The 21,875-nt window shown below is 40.9% G+C and overlaps 17 non-coding genes across 17 annotated transcripts; all 17 read left to right on the plus strand.

Moving 5' to 3' along the window:
• The first annotated feature begins 7,047 nt into the window (after positions 1-7,047).
• Positions 7,048-7,116, plus strand: trnav-aac (transfer RNA valine (anticodon AAC)). The gene has a single exon. It is a non-coding gene; the product is annotated as a tRNA-Val (tRNA).
• A 248-nt stretch (positions 7,117-7,364) lies between these two features.
• Positions 7,365-7,436, plus strand: trnad-guc (transfer RNA aspartic acid (anticodon GUC)). The gene has a single exon. It is a non-coding gene; the product is annotated as a tRNA-Asp (tRNA).
• A 1,127-nt stretch (positions 7,437-8,563) lies between these two features.
• Positions 8,564-8,636, plus strand: trnav-cac (transfer RNA valine (anticodon CAC)). Its single transcript has one exon. It is a non-coding gene; the product is annotated as a tRNA-Val (tRNA).
• A 241-nt stretch (positions 8,637-8,877) lies between these two features.
• Positions 8,878-8,950, plus strand: trnav-aac (transfer RNA valine (anticodon AAC)). Its single transcript has one exon. It is a non-coding gene; the product is annotated as a tRNA-Val (tRNA).
• Positions 8,951-9,198: 248 nt separating this feature from the next.
• On the plus strand, positions 9,199-9,270 carry trnad-guc (transfer RNA aspartic acid (anticodon GUC)). Its single transcript has one exon. It is a non-coding gene; the product is annotated as a tRNA-Asp (tRNA).
• Positions 9,271-10,397: 1,127 nt separating this feature from the next.
• Positions 10,398-10,470, plus strand: trnav-cac (transfer RNA valine (anticodon CAC)). The gene has a single exon. It is a non-coding gene; the product is annotated as a tRNA-Val (tRNA).
• Positions 10,471-10,711: 241 nt separating this feature from the next.
• Positions 10,712-10,784, plus strand: trnav-aac (transfer RNA valine (anticodon AAC)). Its single transcript has one exon. It is a non-coding gene; the product is annotated as a tRNA-Val (tRNA).
• A 248-nt stretch (positions 10,785-11,032) lies between these two features.
• Positions 11,033-11,104, plus strand: trnad-guc (transfer RNA aspartic acid (anticodon GUC)). Its single transcript has one exon. It is a non-coding gene; the product is annotated as a tRNA-Asp (tRNA).
• A 1,127-nt stretch (positions 11,105-12,231) lies between these two features.
• trnav-cac (transfer RNA valine (anticodon CAC)) lies at positions 12,232-12,304 on the plus strand. Its single transcript has one exon. It is a non-coding gene; the product is annotated as a tRNA-Val (tRNA).
• Positions 12,305-12,545: 241 nt separating this feature from the next.
• On the plus strand, positions 12,546-12,618 carry trnav-aac (transfer RNA valine (anticodon AAC)). The gene has a single exon. It is a non-coding gene; the product is annotated as a tRNA-Val (tRNA).
• A 248-nt stretch (positions 12,619-12,866) lies between these two features.
• Positions 12,867-12,938, plus strand: trnad-guc (transfer RNA aspartic acid (anticodon GUC)). The gene has a single exon. It is a non-coding gene; the product is annotated as a tRNA-Asp (tRNA).
• Positions 12,939-14,065: 1,127 nt separating this feature from the next.
• On the plus strand, positions 14,066-14,138 carry trnav-cac (transfer RNA valine (anticodon CAC)). Its single transcript has one exon. It is a non-coding gene; the product is annotated as a tRNA-Val (tRNA).
• Positions 14,139-14,379: 241 nt separating this feature from the next.
• trnav-aac (transfer RNA valine (anticodon AAC)) lies at positions 14,380-14,452 on the plus strand. Its single transcript has one exon. It is a non-coding gene; the product is annotated as a tRNA-Val (tRNA).
• A 248-nt stretch (positions 14,453-14,700) lies between these two features.
• Positions 14,701-14,772, plus strand: trnad-guc (transfer RNA aspartic acid (anticodon GUC)). Its single transcript has one exon. It is a non-coding gene; the product is annotated as a tRNA-Asp (tRNA).
• A 1,127-nt stretch (positions 14,773-15,899) lies between these two features.
• trnav-cac (transfer RNA valine (anticodon CAC)) lies at positions 15,900-15,972 on the plus strand. Its single transcript has one exon. It is a non-coding gene; the product is annotated as a tRNA-Val (tRNA).
• A 241-nt stretch (positions 15,973-16,213) lies between these two features.
• On the plus strand, positions 16,214-16,286 carry trnav-aac (transfer RNA valine (anticodon AAC)). The gene has a single exon. It is a non-coding gene; the product is annotated as a tRNA-Val (tRNA).
• A 248-nt stretch (positions 16,287-16,534) lies between these two features.
• On the plus strand, positions 16,535-16,606 carry trnad-guc (transfer RNA aspartic acid (anticodon GUC)). Its single transcript has one exon. It is a non-coding gene; the product is annotated as a tRNA-Asp (tRNA).
• The last annotated feature ends 5,269 nt before the right edge of the window (positions 16,607-21,875 follow it).

Here is a 21,875-nt window from a genome sequence, read left to right on the forward strand (position 1 = left end):
AAAGTAAGACCTTCTTATCAAACTGTATGCTGTCCTCTGGATCCTATTCAGACATTTGCGTGGCTTCCTTTGTTGAGCTCCAATAAAGTAAGATCTTCTTATCAAACTGTATGCTGTATGTTGTATGTTAAATGTGTGAATGAAACAAAACATAACTCCGGGTATGTTCTTGATGAGGAAACAACATTATAACCTAGGCCAGAAAATAGAGTAATATGGGCAACTGGAGGTTCCCACCAGAAAACATACATAGTGCACCTTTTAACATAATCAAAACATTATAATGCAAACAAAAGTTAAACTATGTATTACACAATTCTACAGTTTTAAATTAGGTTTTGATATTAAAGAAAAGGCTCACAGCTCAATGCCGATTTCAATACCACAGCAATAATGAAAATCATTCTAAACATCAACCAAATGTACACAATTCTGAAAGGTAACATTGTTTTAATTGTAATTAAAACTTCAAAATGTAATTTTGGCTCTAGTTTTAGTATTGATCAGAATCTCTCCTATGACTACTTTTTATATAGACCTCTTACCTCTACATTTGGTATGTTATCATGACTTGTTCTCCTTTACTGACTTTGAGCTCATCTTCCCATGTGTCAATAGAGGCTAATTTGAAGTCAAGAGACAAAGATTACAGTTTCAGTTATTAATTTTACCAGACAACACTACAGTGCACAATGAATAAATGACCATCATCATGTTTCAAAATATTTATATGAACATTAACCTCCTGAGACCCGAGCTCTTGCATGAGATGCTTTATTAATTCCTTTATTTGGGCTGACTGGGACCTGATGAGTGTAAACACAAAGAATTATCTTTTTACATTATGTAGTTTCTGAGAAGAAATTATGTAAATCAAATGTCCTCATATGTGGACATTTTAATCATTTTGATAAAACATTTGAATAATGACTTGCAAAAAGTATTTATTAATACCCTGAACACAGCAACATTTGTCCTGAATGTAAAAACAAAATGAGAAACAACAATTGTGCCTCTTGGAACAATGTGTCTCTTGTGAAGAGCTGCTGACAGGAGCAGGAAGAAAAATAAAAAAAAATAAAATAAAATATTCTAAATATTCTAAATGGTTAAAAAATGAATATATATATAATATATTTGCATTGTTGCTGTTCTTTTATGCTGTTATTCTTCTTCTAAAAATTTGCATTGTGGCCTAGACAACCCAAAATGTGCTGTCCACATATGAGGACGCCAGGTTTCAGGAGGTTAAGATGGAAAAATATCTGCATTGATGATTAGAGCTGTATAGTATCAATATATGTCAATTCTCATGGTCGTTCATCTGAGTATTTAGTTCTCCCATGACACTTTGCACGACTTGGCAACCACGGCGAAAGAGAAAACAATAGACTGCAGCCCATAGGAAAGCATGGGACAACTGGAGTAGATGCTCAGATCCTCAACTGCCACTGCCAAATTAGCTACAACTAATTTGGCAGGTACAACTGCCAATAACCTGAATCCACACCCTTACGATTATTCCTATGAATTGCTTTCTCACATTCAATAAGGTTTGAAAAATTTATCATTTTATCATATAATACAACCAAAACACTTCAGGAGTGATCTTAGCTTTGTATTACTTCCTGATGCTTTGATCCATTGTTGCGTGCAATTTGAAGTAATTTGTGGCATTATTTTGGGAGACTTTCATGAGTTAAGTGAAGTTGCCCACTACTTTACATTTAAGTTTTCTCCTTGTAGCGTTGCTAAGTAAGTCACCTGATGACATCACGCCGACCATGAGAATATGGCCAAATCAATAATTGATAACTGAAAATGAATATATTGGAGTAACACTGAGGCTCTTCCTCCGTATTTCCAAGACTGTAACATCAATTTGAGCCCAGCAGATGACAGTAGCACCTTTGCAAAGACAATGCTCATACATGCTAGCATTAGTCTTTTGACAGCTGAGCCTGAATATAGCCTTAAAATAAAGTACAACATAGACCATCCCCCCAAATCCATTTGAATGGAAATAATCAATTAAAACCACAAAATACAATGTTGATGTTATGTTATGAAACTCACATCACACTGTGTGGTATGCACTTTTGGGATGTTTCTTGATGGTTTCTCCTAATTTCAGCAGATGTTCTTGGTTATCAACGTTAGAATACGCAGTCATATTAGTCATAAAATTTAATAAAAAAAGATTAATTTAAAGAAGTATATATTTAGGCTATATTGTAGGTTTGCTCTAGCCTATATCTAGCCTATATTTCCACAAATGCCTTCAGAGATAGCAACTTAATTACTAATACTGTGTAAACAGAGAGCCAGTGTGAATGACTGACTTCCATGGCAAGATAATATTTATCAGCCAGAGTTCAATACATGTTTGCTATTATTTAGGCCTAAATTTTAAGATCTGTTAGAATGTTTTTACTTTCACTTTACAGATCTGCTTTGCCTTTATTCAATTAGGCTACATAATTCTATATAGCAGTATATATAGTATATAGACTAGTATAAACACCTGAGCTCTTGGGGGGCCTCTTGTGGCCTCAGGCCCCTAAGCATCTGCTTAGTCTGCTTATAGACTGGACCCTGGTGCTACAGGCAGGCAACAAGCTCACTTAAAACAAGACGAGGGGGCCTTTTTGCTCTCACACACCTTGGCTACTGTCCCAAAGAAGTCAAACTGCATATGTTGCTGTCAGCTTGCCTCCTCCGGTAGAAAAACGGTGCCAAAAATGAGCTGACCAGACACAACATAGCAACATCACGTGACCACTCTGAGGAAGAGCGGTATTACACTGCAGACTTCAGACACAACACGGACAGCTGCGTCCTGCAGAAGTTCTCTGATGTCTCATTCGCCATTATTGGCCCCATCAAGGATGACGACGATGTGGAGTACAGAGGACTAACACAGGACTTTGTGGACTGGTGTCAGAAGAACAACATCATCATCAATGCAGGGAAGACCAAGGAGATGGTGGTGGACTTCCGCAGACGCCACTCTACTGCCCCCTCAGTGAACATTCAGGGAAGGGACATTGAGAGAGTGGACTCATACAAGTACCTGGGTGTTCATCTGAACAACAAACTGGACTGGACTCACAACACAGATGCACTGTACAGGAAGGTCCAGAGCAGGCTCTATCTCCTGAGGAGACTCAGGTCTTTTGGAGTGACAGGGCCACTCCTGAAGACCTTCTATGACTCTGTGGTGGCATCAGCCATCCTGTACGGTGTGGTCTGCTGAAACAGCAGCATCACAGAGAGGGAGAGGAAGAAGCTGGACAAGGTCATCGAGAAGTCCAGCTCCGTCCTGGGCTGTCCTCTGGACTCAGTGCAGAGGGTAGGGAACAGGAGGGTCCTGGCTAAGGTCTTTTCTATGCTGGGCCATGAGTCTCACCCCCTGCAGGACGCTCTGTCTGCCCTGGAGAGCAGCTTCAGTGACAGACTGATTCACCCTCGCTGTGTGAAGGAGAGGTTTCACAGGTCTTTCCTTCCTGCTGCTGTCAGACTGTACAATGAACACAGTTCATGTCGTCAAATGGTTGATACTGTTTATCATGCTTAGTTAAGGTTCATTACTAACTCTAAAGTAATGACACATTACTGTGAGTTGTATTCTCGAGTGGGATGGCCTGCTCTGGCCATTCGAAGGAGGACTCATTGGTACACTTTTATTTATAAGGCAATGCTTGGACTACTGCCGACCTACATCTGTTCCTTACTGTCACAGAGAAGGGCTGATTCTTATTCTCTTTGTTCTCAAGATCATGTGTTGCTCTCTGTTCCATTTGCTTGCACTGAACTGGGCAAAAAGGCTTTTGTCCACTCTGCACCTTATGCATGGAACATGTTGCAGAAAGATTGGAACTTGACAGAGTTGATTTCCTTGGATGCTTTTAAATCTAAACTGAGAGGTCTCGAGGCTGACTCCATAACATGCACTTGTTTTTCATAATCTGTTTTTTTTTTTTTTTGCTTTTCCTCTTATCTTGTTTTTTATGTACTTTTTAATTATGTACCGTATTTTCTGCACTATAAGGTGCATCGAAATGTAAGGCGCACCTTCAATGAATGGCCTATTTTAAAACAGTTTTCATATATAGGGCGCACCGCATTATATGGCGCATGGAATATAAACTACTGTAGTAGCTGAGGTTGTTTTATGCATCCACGAGATGGAGCTGCGCTATAAGTCAGATAAGTCAGTCAGTCAAACTTTATTAAGAGAATATATATATATATATATATATATATATATATATATATATATATATATATATATATATATATATATATATATATATATATATATATAAAAATGCTCTGAAAACTTTGTTCACGCACAAAACAAGTTAATGCATTCACAATATAGTAACTCTCGAAATAACAATAACAATAACTCAATGTTGTTCAAACGTTAATGTCCATATTCACAATATCTCCCAGACTTGTTTAGTTGTAAACACATGAAAGAAACACGTAAAGCTCACTTTTTCAGTTCATTCCTCATTCACGAATCCCTCGAATTCTTCCTCTTCAGTGTCTGAGTTGAACAGTTGGGCGAGCTCATTCAGAGTGCCCGATTCCTGCCTTTGTGAAAGCTCGGACCACAGTTGAGACTGATATATCAGCCCAGGCATCCGCAATCCATGGGCAGATTTTGGCGTATGTCGCCCGGCGCTGACTCCCTGTTATTACCGCTATTACTACGGGTGTCATAATTGACCAATATTGATCCATATATAAGGCGCATTGTATTATAAGGCGCACTGTGGGTTTTTTGAGAAAATTAAAGGCTTTTAGGTGCGCCTTATAGTGCGGAAAATACGGTTACTGTATTTTTTATTTGCTGCTGCCACTTGGCCAGGACTCCCTTGTAAAAGAGGTTTTTAATCTCAATGGGACCTTCCTGGTTACATAAAGGTTAAATAAAGAAAAAATAATCCCACATGGGTCTAGTTCATTTTGCCATGACGTAAAAAATTCAAATGTGAGAGTGAAAATTTGGAAAAAAAATGGGTTCTGCCCACAATGGCCGACTTCCTGTAGGGTTTAAGGTGGCGTCATAATATAAATTTTTTTTTGACATGTACTATGTTTGTACGAAACTTCATTTGTCTATGGTGAAAAAGATCTCTCATTGCCGTAATGTATTTTGACTTTTGAGGTGGCGCTATTGAGTCGTTTTGAAGCATACATTTTTAGCACATGAAAATTCTGAATTTTTCACCATTCTTGAATTTTAGGTCATAGCTGGATTAGTGTAGAACATCTGTTTAGTCTACTTAACGACCAGTACCCTATTCATTTCAATGACACATTTACTATGTTTCCACAGTAACATGGTTGCAAATAGAGGTATGTTCTCATCAACTTTTTTGTTCAGTATGGCAGTAGGGATGTTCATGCTAAATTTCAAATGTTTTTGACAAAATAATTTTGGCGGTGAGGCTTCTATTTATTCAACATAAGTCACATCATAATAATTGTGATAGGCCTGCTCCAGACTCAGTGTGGGTTATGGGTCAGGTGTCTTTATTTTTAACAAATTTGATACCTGTTAACGGTAAAGAAGGGAATATATTGTCATTTCTTTAGCTAAAAATACAGAAAACCTTGCATGTAATGAGCATAAGGCAAAAATACACCAGCAGACGTGCCGGAGATTATATAGTGACCCACACGTGAGTAGAGAATTGACAATGTTTAGCGCTCTTTTCACAATGTAAAACCATAACAACAAACCTAAAATTAAATCAAAACAAGCTAACCGCTGTCATGGTAACCAGATACATTCCATGGTTGCTAATAGTTGCATATATAAGCCCTTACATTCCGATTTTCTGCCATTTTCTCTGTGCACTCGGAGAGAGAAGCTAAGCTAAGCTAACTAGCTAATAGCATCAAGCTAATCGCCTGATTCTTCATTTGTTTTTCAGCAGATCTTGAACTCAACGGGCCTCAAGTTCAACCACTTCAGCTCTCCACATGTCCCAGGTCAGATGACTTTACTTTTTTACTATACTTTACCTACATTCAGCCATTTAATTTATGTACAAAATATAAAATATATTCTGTTTAACGCTAGTAGTTATTAGCTAACTGTGAGAGTCAAATGTTGCTCCCTTGATGTCTGTGCAAATTGGTTGGAGTTGGCCACAAATTGTATTAACACATTTCTTGGGTTATTCCTAATCTTATTAAGTAGCAAAGAGTATTTATACTAATAAGTATTTGGGGAAACTACTACTGAAGATCGGTGCTAGAAACACAAATGTTCAGATCATTTCGTATTGTCAACATAAAGCTTTTGTCACTTGTTGACTGTTACTTCAAACTAAATATAAAGTTGGAGTAAAGATACGGTTGTTCAAAAAGTAAAATGTAACTGAGTACTACACATCTCTGCTTATAGACTCCCTCACAGAGGGAAAAGTCATAGGTGCAGGGCTGTGAGGCTTCTATTTATTCAACATAAGTCACATCATAATAATTGATAGGCCTGCTCTAGACTCAATGTGGGTTATGGGTCAGGTGTCTATTTTTAACCAATTTGATACCTGTTAACAGTAAAGGGAATATACTGTCAATTGTTTAGCTAAAAGAAAACCTTGCATATAATGAGCATAAGGTAAAACTACACCAGCAGAAGTCCCTGAGATTATATAGTGACCCACACGTGAGTAGAGAACTGACAATGTTTAGCACTCTTTTCACAATGTAAAACCATAACAACAAACCTAAAATTAAATCAAAACAAGCTAACCGCTGCCATGGTAACCAGATACATTCCATGGTTGCTAATAGTTGCATATATAAGCCCTTACATTCTGATTTTCTGCCATTTTCTCTCTGCACTCGGAGAGAGAAGCTAAGCTAAGATAGCTAGCTAATAGCATCAAGCTAATCGCCTGATTCTTCATTTGTTTTTCAGCAGATCTTGAACTCAACGGGCCTCAAGTTCAACCACTTCAGCTCTCAGAATGTCCCAGGTCAGATGACTTTACCTTTTTACTATACTTTACCTACATTTATACATAGTGTAGTGGTTATCACGTTCGCCTAACACGCGAAAGGTCCCCGGTTCGAAACCGGGCAGAAACACAGGCTGGTATGTTGACTCCTTGCCGTGTACTTGGCAGTAGTGGTTGTTAAGATTGTCTCACATCCAAAGTTTTAGGCAAGTTCAACTACCTTTCTGTCATGAATAGTGTCCACCTGGCAGCAGCAATGATTAGATCAATGCTAATCTTTTGTTCTTCTTCACAAGCAACAGAAAACCACTACCATGAGCTGTGGAACCATGTTGTCCAAGCTCTAGAATGATTTCCAGTCCTTCCCAGCCGTACCAGTCCTCGTTAGTATAGTGGCCAGTATCTCCGCCTGTCACGCGGAAGACCGGGGTTCGATTCCCCGACGAGGAGTGCAACTGACCTTTTCCAACCTGGTAAGGTTCACAGTTGAGTCTAACCATTGTGTCTTAAGATTTCATCAAAATTAACTTTGGTGAAGTAGCTTACAAGAGGTTCTTGCATGTGGTTTATGTAGTGTAGTGATCATCAAATTTGCCTCACACTCATCAAAGGCAGGTTTCAGCAAGTTTACTTACTTTTCTCTCATGAATAGAGTCCACCTGGCAGCAGCAAGGACATCAATGCTGAGCCATTGTTCTTCTGCACAAGTAACAGAAAACCACTACCATGAGCTGAAAATGATTGTATCATGAAAGCAGGGTTATGGTAGGGCTAGGGTCTGATGTTCAAGGCAAGTCCATCTGGCAAGATGATTGTCTATCATGAAATAACTGCCAGGGATATTCCAGGGAGTCCAAGACTTACAGGCTCAACTGTGAACCTTACCAGGTTGGTAAATCGTAGCATTGGATTGTTCGCCTTCTGACACAGAGCTCCAGTAAAGTAAGACCTTCTTATCAAACTGTATGCTGTCCTCTGGATCCTATTCAGACATTTGCGTGGCTTCCTTTGTTGAGCTCCAATAAAGTAAGATCTTCTTATCAAACTGTATCCTGTCCTCTGGATCCTATTCAGACAGCTTCGTGGCTTCCTTTGTTGAGCTCCAGTAAAGTAAGATCTTCTTATCAAACTGTATGCTGTCCTCTGGATCCTATTCAGACATCTTTGTGGCTTCCTTTGTTGAGTTATGCTGGCTCAGGTGAGGGAATGTCATAGTAATTCAACACAGCCCCACCTTCTTTTCAGGGTCTCAAACGACTGTGCTAATGGCTCGTCTGGCAATGTGTCCTCAATGTGTAGCCAATTTACATATAAGCCATCAACAAGGTTGTTTCTGCATTGTTCTTCTCAAGAAAAGGAAAACCACCACCATGAGCTGAAAATGAGTGTATCATGAAAGCACCAGCAAATGTAGCCTTTCTGTGTCCTGAAATGAGTGTTCCAAAAGGTAAGATTGTTGGATTAGTCCATCCAACATTGCATCAGTGATAAATCATTCCATGCTTGCGGGTGGTGTGAAAACTAGGGTTATGGTTACTGTAGGGCTACAGTTACTTGCATAAATTTGCTTCTTTGTAGTTTCTGTAGTGTAGTGGTTATCACGTTCGCCTCACACGCGAAAGGGCCCTGGTTTGAAACCAGGCAGAAACACAGGCTGATATTTTGACTCCTTGCTGAATACTTGACAGTAGTGGTCGTCCAGATTTTGGCAAGTTGACCTACCTTTCTGTCATGAATAGAGTCCACCTGGCAGCAGCAATGAGATCAATGCTAATTCATTATTCTTCTTCACAAGCAACAGAAAACCACTACCATGAGGTGGAAATGATTTTTATCCTGAAAACTGGATTATGGTAGGGCTACACTTACTTACATGAATGGCTCACATGTGGTTTCTGTAGTGTAGTGGTTATCACGTTCGCCTAACACGCGAAAGGTCCCCGGTTCGAAACCGGGCAGAAACACAGGCTGGTATGTTGACTCCTTGCCGTGTACTTGGCAGTAGTGGTTGTTAAGATTGTCTCACATCCAAAGTTTTAGGCAAGTTCAACTACCTTTCTGTCATGAATAGTGTCCACCTGGCAGCAGCAATGATTAGATCAATGCTAATCTTTTGTTCTTCTTCACAAGCAACAGAAAACCACTACCATGAGCTGTGGAACCATGTTGTCCAAGCTCTAGAATGATTTCCAGTCCTTCCCAGCCGTACCAGTCCTCGTTAGTATAGTGGCCAGTATCTCCGCCTGTCACGCGGAAGACCGGGGTTCGATTCCCCGACGAGGAGTGCAACTGACCTTTTCCAACCTGGTAAGGTTCACAGTTGAGTCTAACCATTGTGTCTTAAGATTTCATCAAAATTAACTTTGGTGAAGTAGCTTACAAGAGGTTCTTGCATGTGGTTTATGTAGTGTAGTGATCATCAAATTTGCCTCACACTCATCAAAGGCAGGTTTCAGCAAGTTTACTTACTTTTCTCTCATGAATAGAGTCCACCTGGCAGCAGCAAGGACATCAATGCTGAGCCATTGTTCTTTTGCACAAGTAACAGAAAACCACTACCATGAGCTGAAAATGATTGTATCATGAAAGCAGGGTTATGGTAGGGCTAGGGTCTGATGTTCAAGGCAAGTCCATCTGGCAAGATGATTGTCTATCATGAAATAACTGCCAGGGATATTCCAGGGAGTCCAAGACTTACAGGCTCAACTGTGAACCTTACCAGGTTGGTAAATCGTAGCATTGGATTGTTCGCCTTCTGACACAGAGCTCCAGTAAAGTAAGACCTTCTTATCAAACTGTATGCTGTCCTCTGGATCCTATTCAGACATTTGCGTGGCTTCCTTTGTTGAGCTCCAATAAAGTAAGATCTTCTTATCAAACTGTATCCTGTCCTCTGGATCCTATTCAGACATCTTCGTGGCTTCCTTTGTTGAGCTCCAGTAAAGTAAGATCTTCTTATCAAACTGTATGCTGTCCTCTGGATCCTATTCAGACATCTTTGTGGCTTCCTTTGTTGAGTTATGCTGGCTCAGGTGAGGGAATGTCATAGTAACTCAACACAGCCCCACCTTCTTTTCAGGGTCTCAAACGACTGTGCTAATGGCTCGTCTGGCAATGTGTCCTCAATGTGTAGCCAATTTACATATAAGCCATCAACAAGGTTGTTTCTGCATTGTTCTTCTCAAGAAAAGGAAAACCACCACCATGAGCTGAAAATGATTGTATCATGAAAGCACCAGCAAATGTAGCCTTTCTGTGTCCTGAAATGAGTGTTCCAAAAGGTAAGATTGTTGGATTAGTCCATCCAACATTGCATCAGTGATAAATCATTCCATGCTTGCGGGTGGTGTGAAAACTAGGGTTATGGTTACTGTAGGGCTACAGTTACTTGCATAAATTTGCTTCTTTGTAGTTTCTGTAGTGTAGTGGTTATCACGTTCGCCTCACACGCGAAAGGGCCCTGGTTTGAAACCAGGCAGAAACACAGGCTGATATTTTGACTCCTTGCTGAATACTTGACAGTAGTGGTCGTCCAGATTTTGGCAAGTTGACCTACCTTTCTGTCATGAATAGAGTCCACCTGGCAGCAGCAATGAGATCAATGCTAATTCATTATTCTTCTTCACAAGCAACAGAAAACCACTACCATGAGGTGGAAATGATTTTTATCCTGAAAACTGGATTATGGTAGGGCTACACTTACTTACATGAATGGCTCACATGTGGTTTCTGTAGTGTAGTGGTTATCACGTTCGCCTAACACGCGAAAGGTCCCCGGTTCGAAACCGGGCAGAAACACAGGCTGGTATGTTGACTCCTTGCCGTGTACTTGGCAGTAGTGGTTGTTAAGATTGTCTCACATCCAAAGTTTTAGGCAAGTTCAACTACCTTTCTGTCATGAATAGTGTCCACCTGGCAGCAGCAATGATTAGATCAATGCTAATCTTTTGTTCTTCTTCACAAGCAACAGAAAACCACTACCATGAGCTGTGGAACCATGATGTCCAAGCTCTAGAATGATTTCCAGTCCTTCCCAGCCGTACCAGTCCTCGTTAGTATAGTGGCCAGTATCTCCGCCTGTCACGCGGAAGACCGGGGTTCGATTCCCCGACGAGGAGTGCAACTGACCTTTTCCAACCTGGTAAGGTTCACAGTTGAGTCTAACCATTGTGTCTTAAGATTTCATCAAAATTAACTTTGGTGAAGTAGCTTACAAGAGGTTCTTGCATGTGGTTTATGTAGTGTAGTGATCATCAAATTTGCCTCAGACTCATCAAAGGCAGGTTTCAGCAAGTTTACTTACTTTTCTCTCATGAATAGAGTCCACCTGGCAGCAGCAAGGACATCAATGCTGAGCCATTGTTCTTCTGCACAAGTAACAGAAAACCACTACCATGAGCTGAAAATGATTGTATCATGAAAGCAGGGTTATGGTAGGGCTAGGGTCTGATGTTCAAGGCAAGTCCATCTGGCAAGATGATTGTCTATCATGAAATAACTGCCAGGGATATTTCAGGGAGTCCAAGACTTATAGGCTCAACTGTGAACCTTACCAGGTTGGTAAATCGTAGCATTGGATTGTTCGCCTTCTGACACAGAGCTCCAGTAAAGTAAGATCTTCTTATCAAACTGTATCCTGTCCTCTGGATCCTATTCAGACATTTGCGTGGCTTCCTTTGTTGAGCTCCAATAAAGTAAGATCTTCTTATCAAACTGTATCCTGTCCTCTGGATCCTATTCAGACATCTTCGTGGCTTCCTTTGTTGAGCTCCAGTAAAGTAAGATCTTCTTATCAAACTGTATGCTGTCCTCTGGATCCTATTCAGACATCTTTGTGGCTTCCTTTGTTGAGTTATGCTGGCTCAGGTGAGGGAATGTCATAGTAATTCAACACAGCCCCACCTTCTTTTCAGGGTCTCAAACGACTGTGCTAATGGCTCGTCTGGCAATGTGTCCTCAATGTGTAGCCAATTTACATATAAGCCATCAACAAGGTTGTTTCTGCATTGTTCTTCTCAAGAAAAGGAAAACCACCACCATGAGCTGAAAATGATTGTATCATGAAAGCACCAGCAAATGTAGCCTTTCTGTGTCCTGAAATGAGTGTTCCAAAAGGTAAGATTGTTGGATTAGTCCATCCAACATTGCATCAGTGATAAATCATTCCATGCTTGCGGGTGGTGTGAAAACTAGGGTTATGGTTACTGTAGGGCTACAGTTACTTGCATAAATTTGCTTCTTTGTAGTTTCTGTAGTGTAGTGGTTATCACGTTCGCCTCACACGCGAAAGGGCCCTGGTTTGAAACCAGGCAGAAACACAGGCTGATATTTTGACTCCTTGCTGAATACTTGACAGTAGTGGTCGTCCAGATTTTGGCAAGTTGACCTACCTTTCTGTCATGAATAGAGTCCACCTGGCAGCAGCAATGAGATCAATGCTAATTCATTATTCTTCTTCACAAGCAACAGAAAACCACTACCATGAGGTGGAAATGATTTTTATCCTGAAAACTGGATTATGGTAGGGCTACACTTACTTACATGAATGGCTCACATGTGGTTTCTGTAGTGTAGTGGTTATCACGTTCGCCTAACACGCGAAAGGTCCCCGGTTCGAAACCGGGCAGAAACACAGGCTGGTATGTTGACTCCTTGCCGTGTACTTGGCAGTAGTGGTTGTTAAGATTGTCTCACATCCAAAGTTTTAGGCAAGTTCAACTACCTTTCTGTCATGAATAGTGTCCACCTGGCAGCAGCAATGATTAGATCAATGCTAATCTTTTGTTCTTCTTCACAAGCAACAGAAAACCACTACCATGAGCTGTGGAACCATGATGTCCAAGCTCTAGAATGATTTCCAGTCCTTCCCAGCCGTACCAGTCCTCGTTAGTATAGTGGCCAGTATCTCCGCCTGTCACGCGGAAGACCGGGGTTCGATTCCCCGACGAGGAGTGCAACTGACCTTTTCCAACCTGGTAAGGTTCACAGTTGAGTCTAACCATTGTGTCTTAAGATTTCATCAAAATTAACTTTGGTGAAGTAGCTTACAAGAGGTTCTTGCATGTGGTTTATGTAGTGTAGTGATCATCAAATTTGCCTCACACTCATCAAAGGCAGGTTTCAGCAAGTTTACTTACTTTTCTCTCATGAATAGAGTCCACCTGGCAGCAGCAAGGACATCAATGCTGAGCCATTGTTCTTCTGCACAAGTAACAGAAAACCACTACCATGAGCTGAAAATGATTGTATCATGAAAGCAGGGTTATGGTAGGGCTAGGGTCTGATGTTCAAGGCAAGTCCATCTGGCAAGATGATTGTCTATCATGAAATAACTGCCAGGGATATTCCAGGGAGTCCAAGACTTACAGGCTCAACTGTGAACCTTACCAGGTTGGTAAATCGTAGCATTGGATTGTTCGCCTTCTGACACAGAGCTCCAGTAAAGTAAGACCTTCTTATCAAACTGTATGCTGTCCTCTGGATCCTATTCAGACATTTGCGTGGCTTCCTTTGTTGAGCTCCAATAAAGTAAGATCTTCTTATCAAACTGTATCCTGTCCTCTGGATCCTATTCAGACATCTTCGTGGCTTCCTTTGTTGAGCTCCAGTAAAGTAAGATCTTCTTATCAAACTGTATGCTGTCCTCTGGATCCTATTCAGACATCTTTGTGGCTTCCTTTGTTGAGTTATGCTGGCTCAGGTGAGGGAATGTCATAGTAATTCAACACAGCCCCACCTTCTTTTCAGGGTCTCAAACGACTGTGCTAATGGCTCGTCTGGCAATGTGTCCTCAATGTGTAGCCAATTTACATATAAGCCATCAACAAGGTTGTTTCTGCATTGTTCTTCTCAAGAAAAGGAAAACCACCACCATGAGCTGAAAATGATTGTATCATGAAAGCACCAGCAAATGTAGCCTTTCTGTGTCCTGAAATGAGTGTTCCAAAAGGTAAGATTGTTGGATTAGTCCATCCAACATTGCATCAGTGATAAATCATTCCATGCTTGCGGGTGGTGTGAAAACTAGGGTTATGGTTACTGTAGGGCTACAGTTACTTGCATAAATTTGCTTCTTTGTAGTTTCTGTAGTGTAGTGGTTATCACGTTCGCCTCACACGCGAAAGGGCCCTGGTTTGAAACCAGGCAGAAACACAGGCTGATATTTTGACTCCTTGCTGAATACTTGACAGTAGTGGTCGTCCAGATTTTGGCAAGTTGACCTACCTTTCTGTCATGAATAGAGTCCACCTGGCAGCAGCAATGAGATCAATGCTAATTCATTATTCTTCTTCACAAGCAACAGAAAACCACTACCATGAGGTGGAAATGATTTTTATCCTGAAAACTGGATTATGGTAGGGCTACACTTACTTACATGAATGGCTCACATGTGGTTTCTGTAGTGTAGTGGTTATCACGTTCGCCTAACACGCGAAAGGTCCCCGGTTCGAAACCGGGCAGAAACACAGGCTGGTATGTTGACTCCTTGCCGTGTACTTGGCAGTAGTGGTTGTTAAGATTGTCTCACATCCAAAGTTTTAGGCAAGTTCAACTACCTTTCTGTCATGAATAGTGTCCACCTGGCAGCAGCAATGATTAGATCAATGCTAATCTTTTGTTCTTCTTCACAAGCAACAGAAAACCACTACCATGAGCTGTGGAACCATGATGTCCAAGCTCTAGAATGATTTCCAGTCCTTCCCAGCCGTACCAGTCCTCGTTAGTATAGTGGCCAGTATCTCCGCCTGTCACGCGGAAGACCGGGGTTCGATTCCCCGACGAGGAGTGCAACTGACCTTTTCCAACCTGGTAAGGTTCACAGTTGAGTCTAACCATTGTGTCTTAAGATTTCATCAAAATTAACTTTGGTGAAGTAGCTTACAAGAGGTTCTTGCATGTGGTTTATGTAGTGTAGTGATCATCAAATTTGCCTCACACTCATCAAAGGCAGGTTTCAGCAAGTTTACTTACTTTTCTCTCATGAATAGAGTCCACCTGGCAGCAGCAAGGACATCAATGCTAAGCCATTGTTCTTCTGCACAAGTAACAGAAAACCACTACCATGAGCTGAAAATGATTGTATCATGAAAGCAGGGTTATGGTAGGGCTAGGGTCTGATGTTCAAGGCAAGTCCATCTGGCAAGATGATTGTCTATCATGAAATAACTGCCAGGGATATTCCAGGGAGTCCAAGACTTACAGGCTCAACTGTGAACCTTACCAGGTTGGTAAATCGTAGCATTGGATTGTTCGCCTTCTGACACAGAGCTCCAGTAAAGTAAGACCTTCTTATCAAACTGTATGCTGTCCTCTGGATCCTATTCAGACATTTGCGTGGCTTCCTTTGTTGAGCTCCAATAAAGTAAGATCTTCTTATCAAACTGTATCCTGTCCTCTGGATCCTATTCAGACATCTTCGTGGCTTCCTTTGTTGAGCTCCAGTAAAGTAAGATCTTCTTATCAAACTGTATGCTGTCCTCTGGATCCTATTCAGACATCTTTGTGGCTTCCTTTGTTGAGTTATGCTGGCTCAGGTGAGGGAATGTCATAGTAATTCAACACAGCCCCACCTTCTTTTCAGGGTCTCAAACGACTGTGCTAATGGCTCGTCTGGCAATGTGTCCTCAATGTGTAGCCAATTTACATATAAGCCATCAACAAGGTTGTTTCTGCATTGTTCTTCTCAAGAAAAGGAAAACCACCACCATGAGCTGAAAATGAGTGTATCATGAAAGCACCAGCAAATGTAGCCTTTCTGTGTCCTGAAATGAGTGTTCCAAAAGGTAAGATTGTTGGATTAGTCCATCCAACATTGCATCAGTGATAAATCATTCCATGCTTGCGGGTGGTGTGAAAACTAGGGTTATGGTTACTGTAGGGCTAAAGTTACTTGCATAAATTTGCTTCTTTGTAGTTTCTGTAGTGTAGTGGTTATCACGTTCGCCTCACACGCGAAAGGGCCCTGGTTTGAAACCAGGCAGAAACACAGGCTGATATTTTGACTCCTTGCTGAATACTTGACAGTAGTGGTCGTCCAGATTTTGGCAAGTTGACCTACCTTTCTGTCATGAATAGAGTCCACCTGGCAGCAGCAATGAGATCAATGCTAATTCATTATTCTTCTTCACAAGCAACAGAAAACCACTACCATGAGGTGAAAATGATTTTTATCCTGAAAACTGGATTATGGTAGGGCTACACTTACTTACATGAATGGCTCACATGTGGTTTCTGTAGTGTAGTGGTTATCACGTTCGCCTAACACGCGAAAGGTCCCCGGTTCGAAACCGGGCAGAAACACAGGCTGGTATGTTGACTCCTTGCCGTGTACTTGGCAGTAGTGGTTGTTAAGATTGTCTCACATCCAAAGTTTTAGGCAAGTTCAACTACCTTTCTGTCATGAATAGTGTCCACCTGGCAGCAGCAATGATTAGATCAATGCTAATCTTTTGTTCTTCTTCACAAGCAACAGAAAACCACTACCATGAGCTGTGGAACCATGATGTCCAAGCTCTAGAATGATTTCCAGTCCTTCCCAGCCGTACCAGTCCTCGTTAGTATAGTGGCCAGTATCTCCGCCTGTCACGCGGAAGACCGGGGTTCGATTCCCCGACGAGGAGTGCAACTGACCTTTTCCAACCTGGTAAGGTTCACAGTTGAGTCTAACCATTGTGTCTTAAGATTTCATCAAAATTAACTTTGGTGAAGTAGCTTACAAGAGGTTCTTGCATGTGGTTTATGTAGTGTAGTGATCATCAAATTTGCCTCACACTCATCAAAGGCAGGTTTCAGCAAGTTTACTTACTTTTCTCTCATGAATAGAGTCCACCTGGCAGCAGCAAGGACATCAATGCTGAGCCATTGTTCTTCTGCACAAGTAACAGAAAACCACTACCATGAGCTGAAAATGATTGTATCATGAAAGCAGGGTTATGGTAGGGCTAGGGTCTGATGTTCAAGGCAAGTCCATCTGGCAAGATGATTGTCTATCATGAAATAACTGCCAGGGATATTCCAGGGAGTCCAAGACTTACAGGCTCAACTGTGAACCTTACCAGGTTGGTAAATCGTAGCATTGGATTGTTCGCCTTCTGACACAGAGCTCCAGTAAAGTAAGACCTTCTTATCAAACTGTATGCTGTCCTCTGGATCCTATTCAGACATTTGCGTGGCTTCCTTTGTTGAGCTCCAATAAAGTAAGATCTTCTTATCAAACTGTATGCTGTATGTTGTATGTTAAATGTGTGAATGAAACAAAACATAACTCCGGGTATGTTCTTGATGAGGAAACAACATTATAACCTAGGCCAGAAAATAGAGTAATATGGGCAACTGGAGGTTCCCACCAGAAAACATACATAGTGCACCTTTTAACATAATCAAAACATTATAATGCAAACAAAAGTTAAACTATGTATTACACAATTCTACAGTTTTAAATTAGGTTTTGATATTAAAGAAAAGGCTCACAGCTCAATGCCGATTTCAATACCACAGCAATAATGAAAATCATTCTAAACATCAACCAAATGTACACAATTCTGAAAGGTAACATTGTTTTAATTGTAATTAAAACTTCAAAATGTAATTTTGGCTCTAGTTTTAGTATTGATCAGAATCTCTCCTATGACTACTTTTTATATAGACCTCTTACCTCTACATTTGGTATGTTATCATGACTTGTTCTCCTTTACTGACTTTGAGCTCATCTTCCCATGTGTCAATAGAGGCTAATTTGAAGTCAAGAGACAAAGATTACAGTTTCAGTTATTAATTTTACCAGACAACACTACAGTGCACAATGAATAAATGACCATCATCATGTTTCAAAATATTTATATGAACATTAACCTCCTGAGACCCGAGCTCTTGCATGAGATGCTTTATTAATTCCTTTATTTGGGCTGACTGGGACCTGATGAGTGTAAACACAAAGAATTATCTTTTTACATTATGTAGTTTCTGAGAAGAAATTATGTAAATCAAATGTCCTCATATGTGGACATTTTAATCATTTTGATAAAACATTTGAATAATGACTTGCAAAAAGTATTTATTAATACCCTGAACACAGCAACATTTGTCCTGAATGTAAAAACAAAATGAGAAACAACAATTGTGCCTCTTGGAACAATGTGTCTCTTGTGAAGAGCTGCTGACAGGAGCAGGAAGAAAAATAAAAAAAAATAAAATAAAATATTCTAAATATTCTAAATGGTTAAAAAATGAATATATATATAATATATTTGCATTGTTGCTGTTCTTTTATGCTGTTATTCTTCTTCTAAAAATTTGCATTGTGGCCTAGACAACCCAAAATGTGCTGTCCACATATGAGGACGCCAGGTTTCAGGAGGTTAAGATGGAAAAATATCTGCATTGATGATTAGAGCTGTATAGTATCAATATATGTCAATTCTCATGGTCGTTCATCTGAGTATTTAGTTCTCCCATGACACTTTGCACGACTTGGCAACCACGGCGAAAGAGAAAACAATAGACTGCAGCCCATAGGAAAGCATGGGACAACTGGAGTAGATGCTCAGATCCTCAACTGCCACTGCCAAATTAGCTACAACTAATTTGGCAGGTACAACTGCCAATAACCTGAATCCACACCCTTACGATTATTCCTATGAATTGCTTTCTCACATTCAATAAGGTTTGAAAAATGTATCATTTTATCATATAATACAACCAAAACACTTCAGGAGTGATCTTAGCTTTGTATTACTTCCTGATGCTTTGATCCATTGTTGCGTGCAATTTGAAGTAATTTGTGGCATTATTTTGGGAGACTTTCATGAGTTAAGTGAAGTTGCCCACTACTTTACATTTAAGTTTTCTCCTTGTAGCGTTGCTAAGTAAGTCACCTGATGACATCACGCCGACCATGAGAATATGGCCAAATCAATAATTGATAACTGAAAATGAATATATTGGAGTAACACTGAGGCTCTTCCTCCGTATTTCCAAGACTGTAACATCAATTTGAGCCCAGCAGATGACAGTAGCACCTTTGCAAAGACAATGCTCATACATGCTAGCATTAGTCTTTTGACAGCTGAGCCTGAATATAGCCTTAAAATAAAGTACAACATAGACCATCCCCCCAAATCCATTTGAATGGAAATAATCAATTAAAACCACAAAATACAATGTTGATGTTATGTTATGAAACTCACATCACACTGTGTGGTATGCACTTTTGGGATGTTTCTTGATGGTTTCTCCTAATTTCAGCAGATGTTCTTGGTTATCAACGTTAGAATACGCAGTCATATTAGTCATAAAATTTAATAAAAAAAGATTAATTTAAAGAAGTATATATTTAGGCTATATTGTAGGTTTGCTCTAGCCTATATCTAGCCTATATTTCCACAAATGCCTTCAGAGATAGCAACTTAATTACTAATACTGTGTAAACAGAGAGCCAGTGTGAATGACTGACTTCCATGGCAAGATAATATTTATCAGCCAGAGTTCAATACATGTTTGCTATTATTTAGGCCTAAATTTTAAGATCTGTTAGAATGTTTTTACTTTCACTTTACAGATCTGCTTTGCCTTTATTCAATTAGGCTACATAATTCTATATAGCAGTATATATAGTATATAGACTAGTATAAACACCTGAGCTCTTGGGGGGCCTCTTGTGGCCTCAGGCCCCTAAGCATCTGCTTAGTCTGCTTATAGACTGGACCCTGGTGCTACAGGCAGGCAACAAGCTCACTTAAAACAAGACGAGGGGGCCTTTTTGCTCTCACACACCTTGGCTACTGTCCCAAAGAAGTCAAACTGCATATGTTGCTGTCAGCTTGCCTCCTCCGGTAGAAAAACGGTGCCAAAAATGAGCTGACCAGACACAACATAGCAACATCACGTGACCACTCTGAGGAAGAGCGGTATTACACTGCAGACTTCAGACACAACACGGACAGCTGCGTCCTGCAGAAGTTCTCTGATGTCTCATTCGCCATTATTGGCCCCATCAAGGATGACGACGATGTGGAGTACAGAGGACTAACACAGGACTTTGTGGACTGGTGTCAGAAGAACAACATCATCATCAATGCAGGGAAGACCAAGGAGATGGTGGTGGACTTCCGCAGACGCCACTCTACTGCCCCCTCAGTGAACATTCAGGGAAGGGACATTGAGAGAGTGGACTCATACAAGTACCTGGGTGTTCATCTGAACAACAAACTGGACTGGACTCACAACACAGATGCACTGTACAGGAAGGTCCAGAGCAGGCTCTATCTCCTGAGGAGACTCAGGTCTTTTGGAGTGACAGGGCCACTCCTGAAGACCTTCTATGACTCTGTGGTGGCATCAGCCATCCTGTACGGTGTGGTCTGCTGAAACAGCAGCATCACAGAGAGGGAGAGGAAGAAGCTGGACAAGGTCATCGAGAAGTCCAGCTCCGTCCTGGGCTGTCCTCTGGACTCAGTGCAGAGGGTAGGGAACAGGAGGGTCCTGGCTAAGGTCTTTTCTATGCTGGGCCATGAGTCTCACCCCCTGCAGGACGCTCTGTCTGCCCTGGAGAGCAGCTTCAGTGACAGACTGATTCACCCTCGCTGTGTGAAGGAGAGGTTTCACAGGTCTTTCCTTCCTGCTGCTGTCAGACTGTACAATGAACACAGTTCATGTCGTCAAATGGTTGATACTGTTTATCATGCTTAGTTAAGGTTCATTACTAACTCTAAAGTAATGACACATTACTGTGAGTTGTATTCTCGAGTGGGATGGCCTGCTCTGGCCATTCGAAGGAGGACTCATTGGTACACTTTTATTTATAAGGCAATGCTTGGACTACTGCCGACCTACATCTGTTCCTTACTGTCACAGAGAAGGGCTGATTCTTATTCTCTTTGTTCTCAAGATCATGTGTTGCTCTCTGTTCCATTTGCTTGCACTGAACTGGGCAAAAAGGCTTTTGTCCACTCTGCACCTTATGCATGGAACATGTTGCAGAAAGATTGGAACTTGACAGAGTTGATTTCCTTGGATGCTTTTAAATCTAAACTGAGAGGTCTCGAGGCTGACTCCATAACATGCACTTGTTTTTCATAATCTGTTTTTTTTTTTTTTTGCTTTTCCTCTTATCTTGTTTTTTATGTACTTTTTAATTATGTACCGTATTTTCTGCACTATAAGGTGCATCGAAATGCACCTTATAGTGCACCGCAAGTTTACTTACTTTTCTCTCATGAATAGAGTCCACCTGGCAGCAGCAAGGACATCAATGCTGAGCCATTGTTCTTCTGCACAAGTAACAGAAAACCACTACCATGAGCTGAAAATGATTGTATCATGAAAGCAGGGTTATGGTAGGGCTAGGGTCTGATGTTCAAGGCAAGTCCATCTGGCAAGATGATTGTCTATCATGAAATAACTGCCAGGGATATTTCAGGGAGTCCAAGACTTACAGGCTCAACTGTGAACCTTACCAGGTTGGTAAATCGTAGCATTGGATTGTTCGCCTTCTGACACAGAGCTCCAGTAAAGTAAGATCTTCTTATCAAACTGTATCCTGTCCTCTGGATCCTATTCAGACATCTTCGTGGCTTCCTTTGTTGAGCTCCAGTAAAGTAAGATCTTCTTATCAAACTGTATGCTGTCCTCTGGATCCTATTCAGACATCTTTGTGGCTTCCTTTGTTGAGTTATGCTGGCTCAGGTGAGGGAATGTCATAGTAATTCAACACAGCCCCACCTTCTTTTCAGGGTCTCAAACGACTGTGCTAATGGCTCGTCTGGCAATGTGTCCTCAATGTGTAGCCAATTTACATATAAGCCATCAACAAGGTTGTTTCTGCATTGTTCTTCTCAAGAAAAGGAAAACCACCACCATGAGCTGAAAATGATTGTATCATGAAAGCACCAG

Source organism: Periophthalmus magnuspinnatus, chromosome 21, assembly GCF_009829125.3.
Source record: "Periophthalmus magnuspinnatus isolate fPerMag1 chromosome 21, fPerMag1.2.pri, whole genome shotgun sequence".
Taxonomy (NCBI): domain Eukaryota; kingdom Metazoa; phylum Chordata; class Actinopteri; order Gobiiformes; family Gobiidae; genus Periophthalmus; species Periophthalmus magnuspinnatus.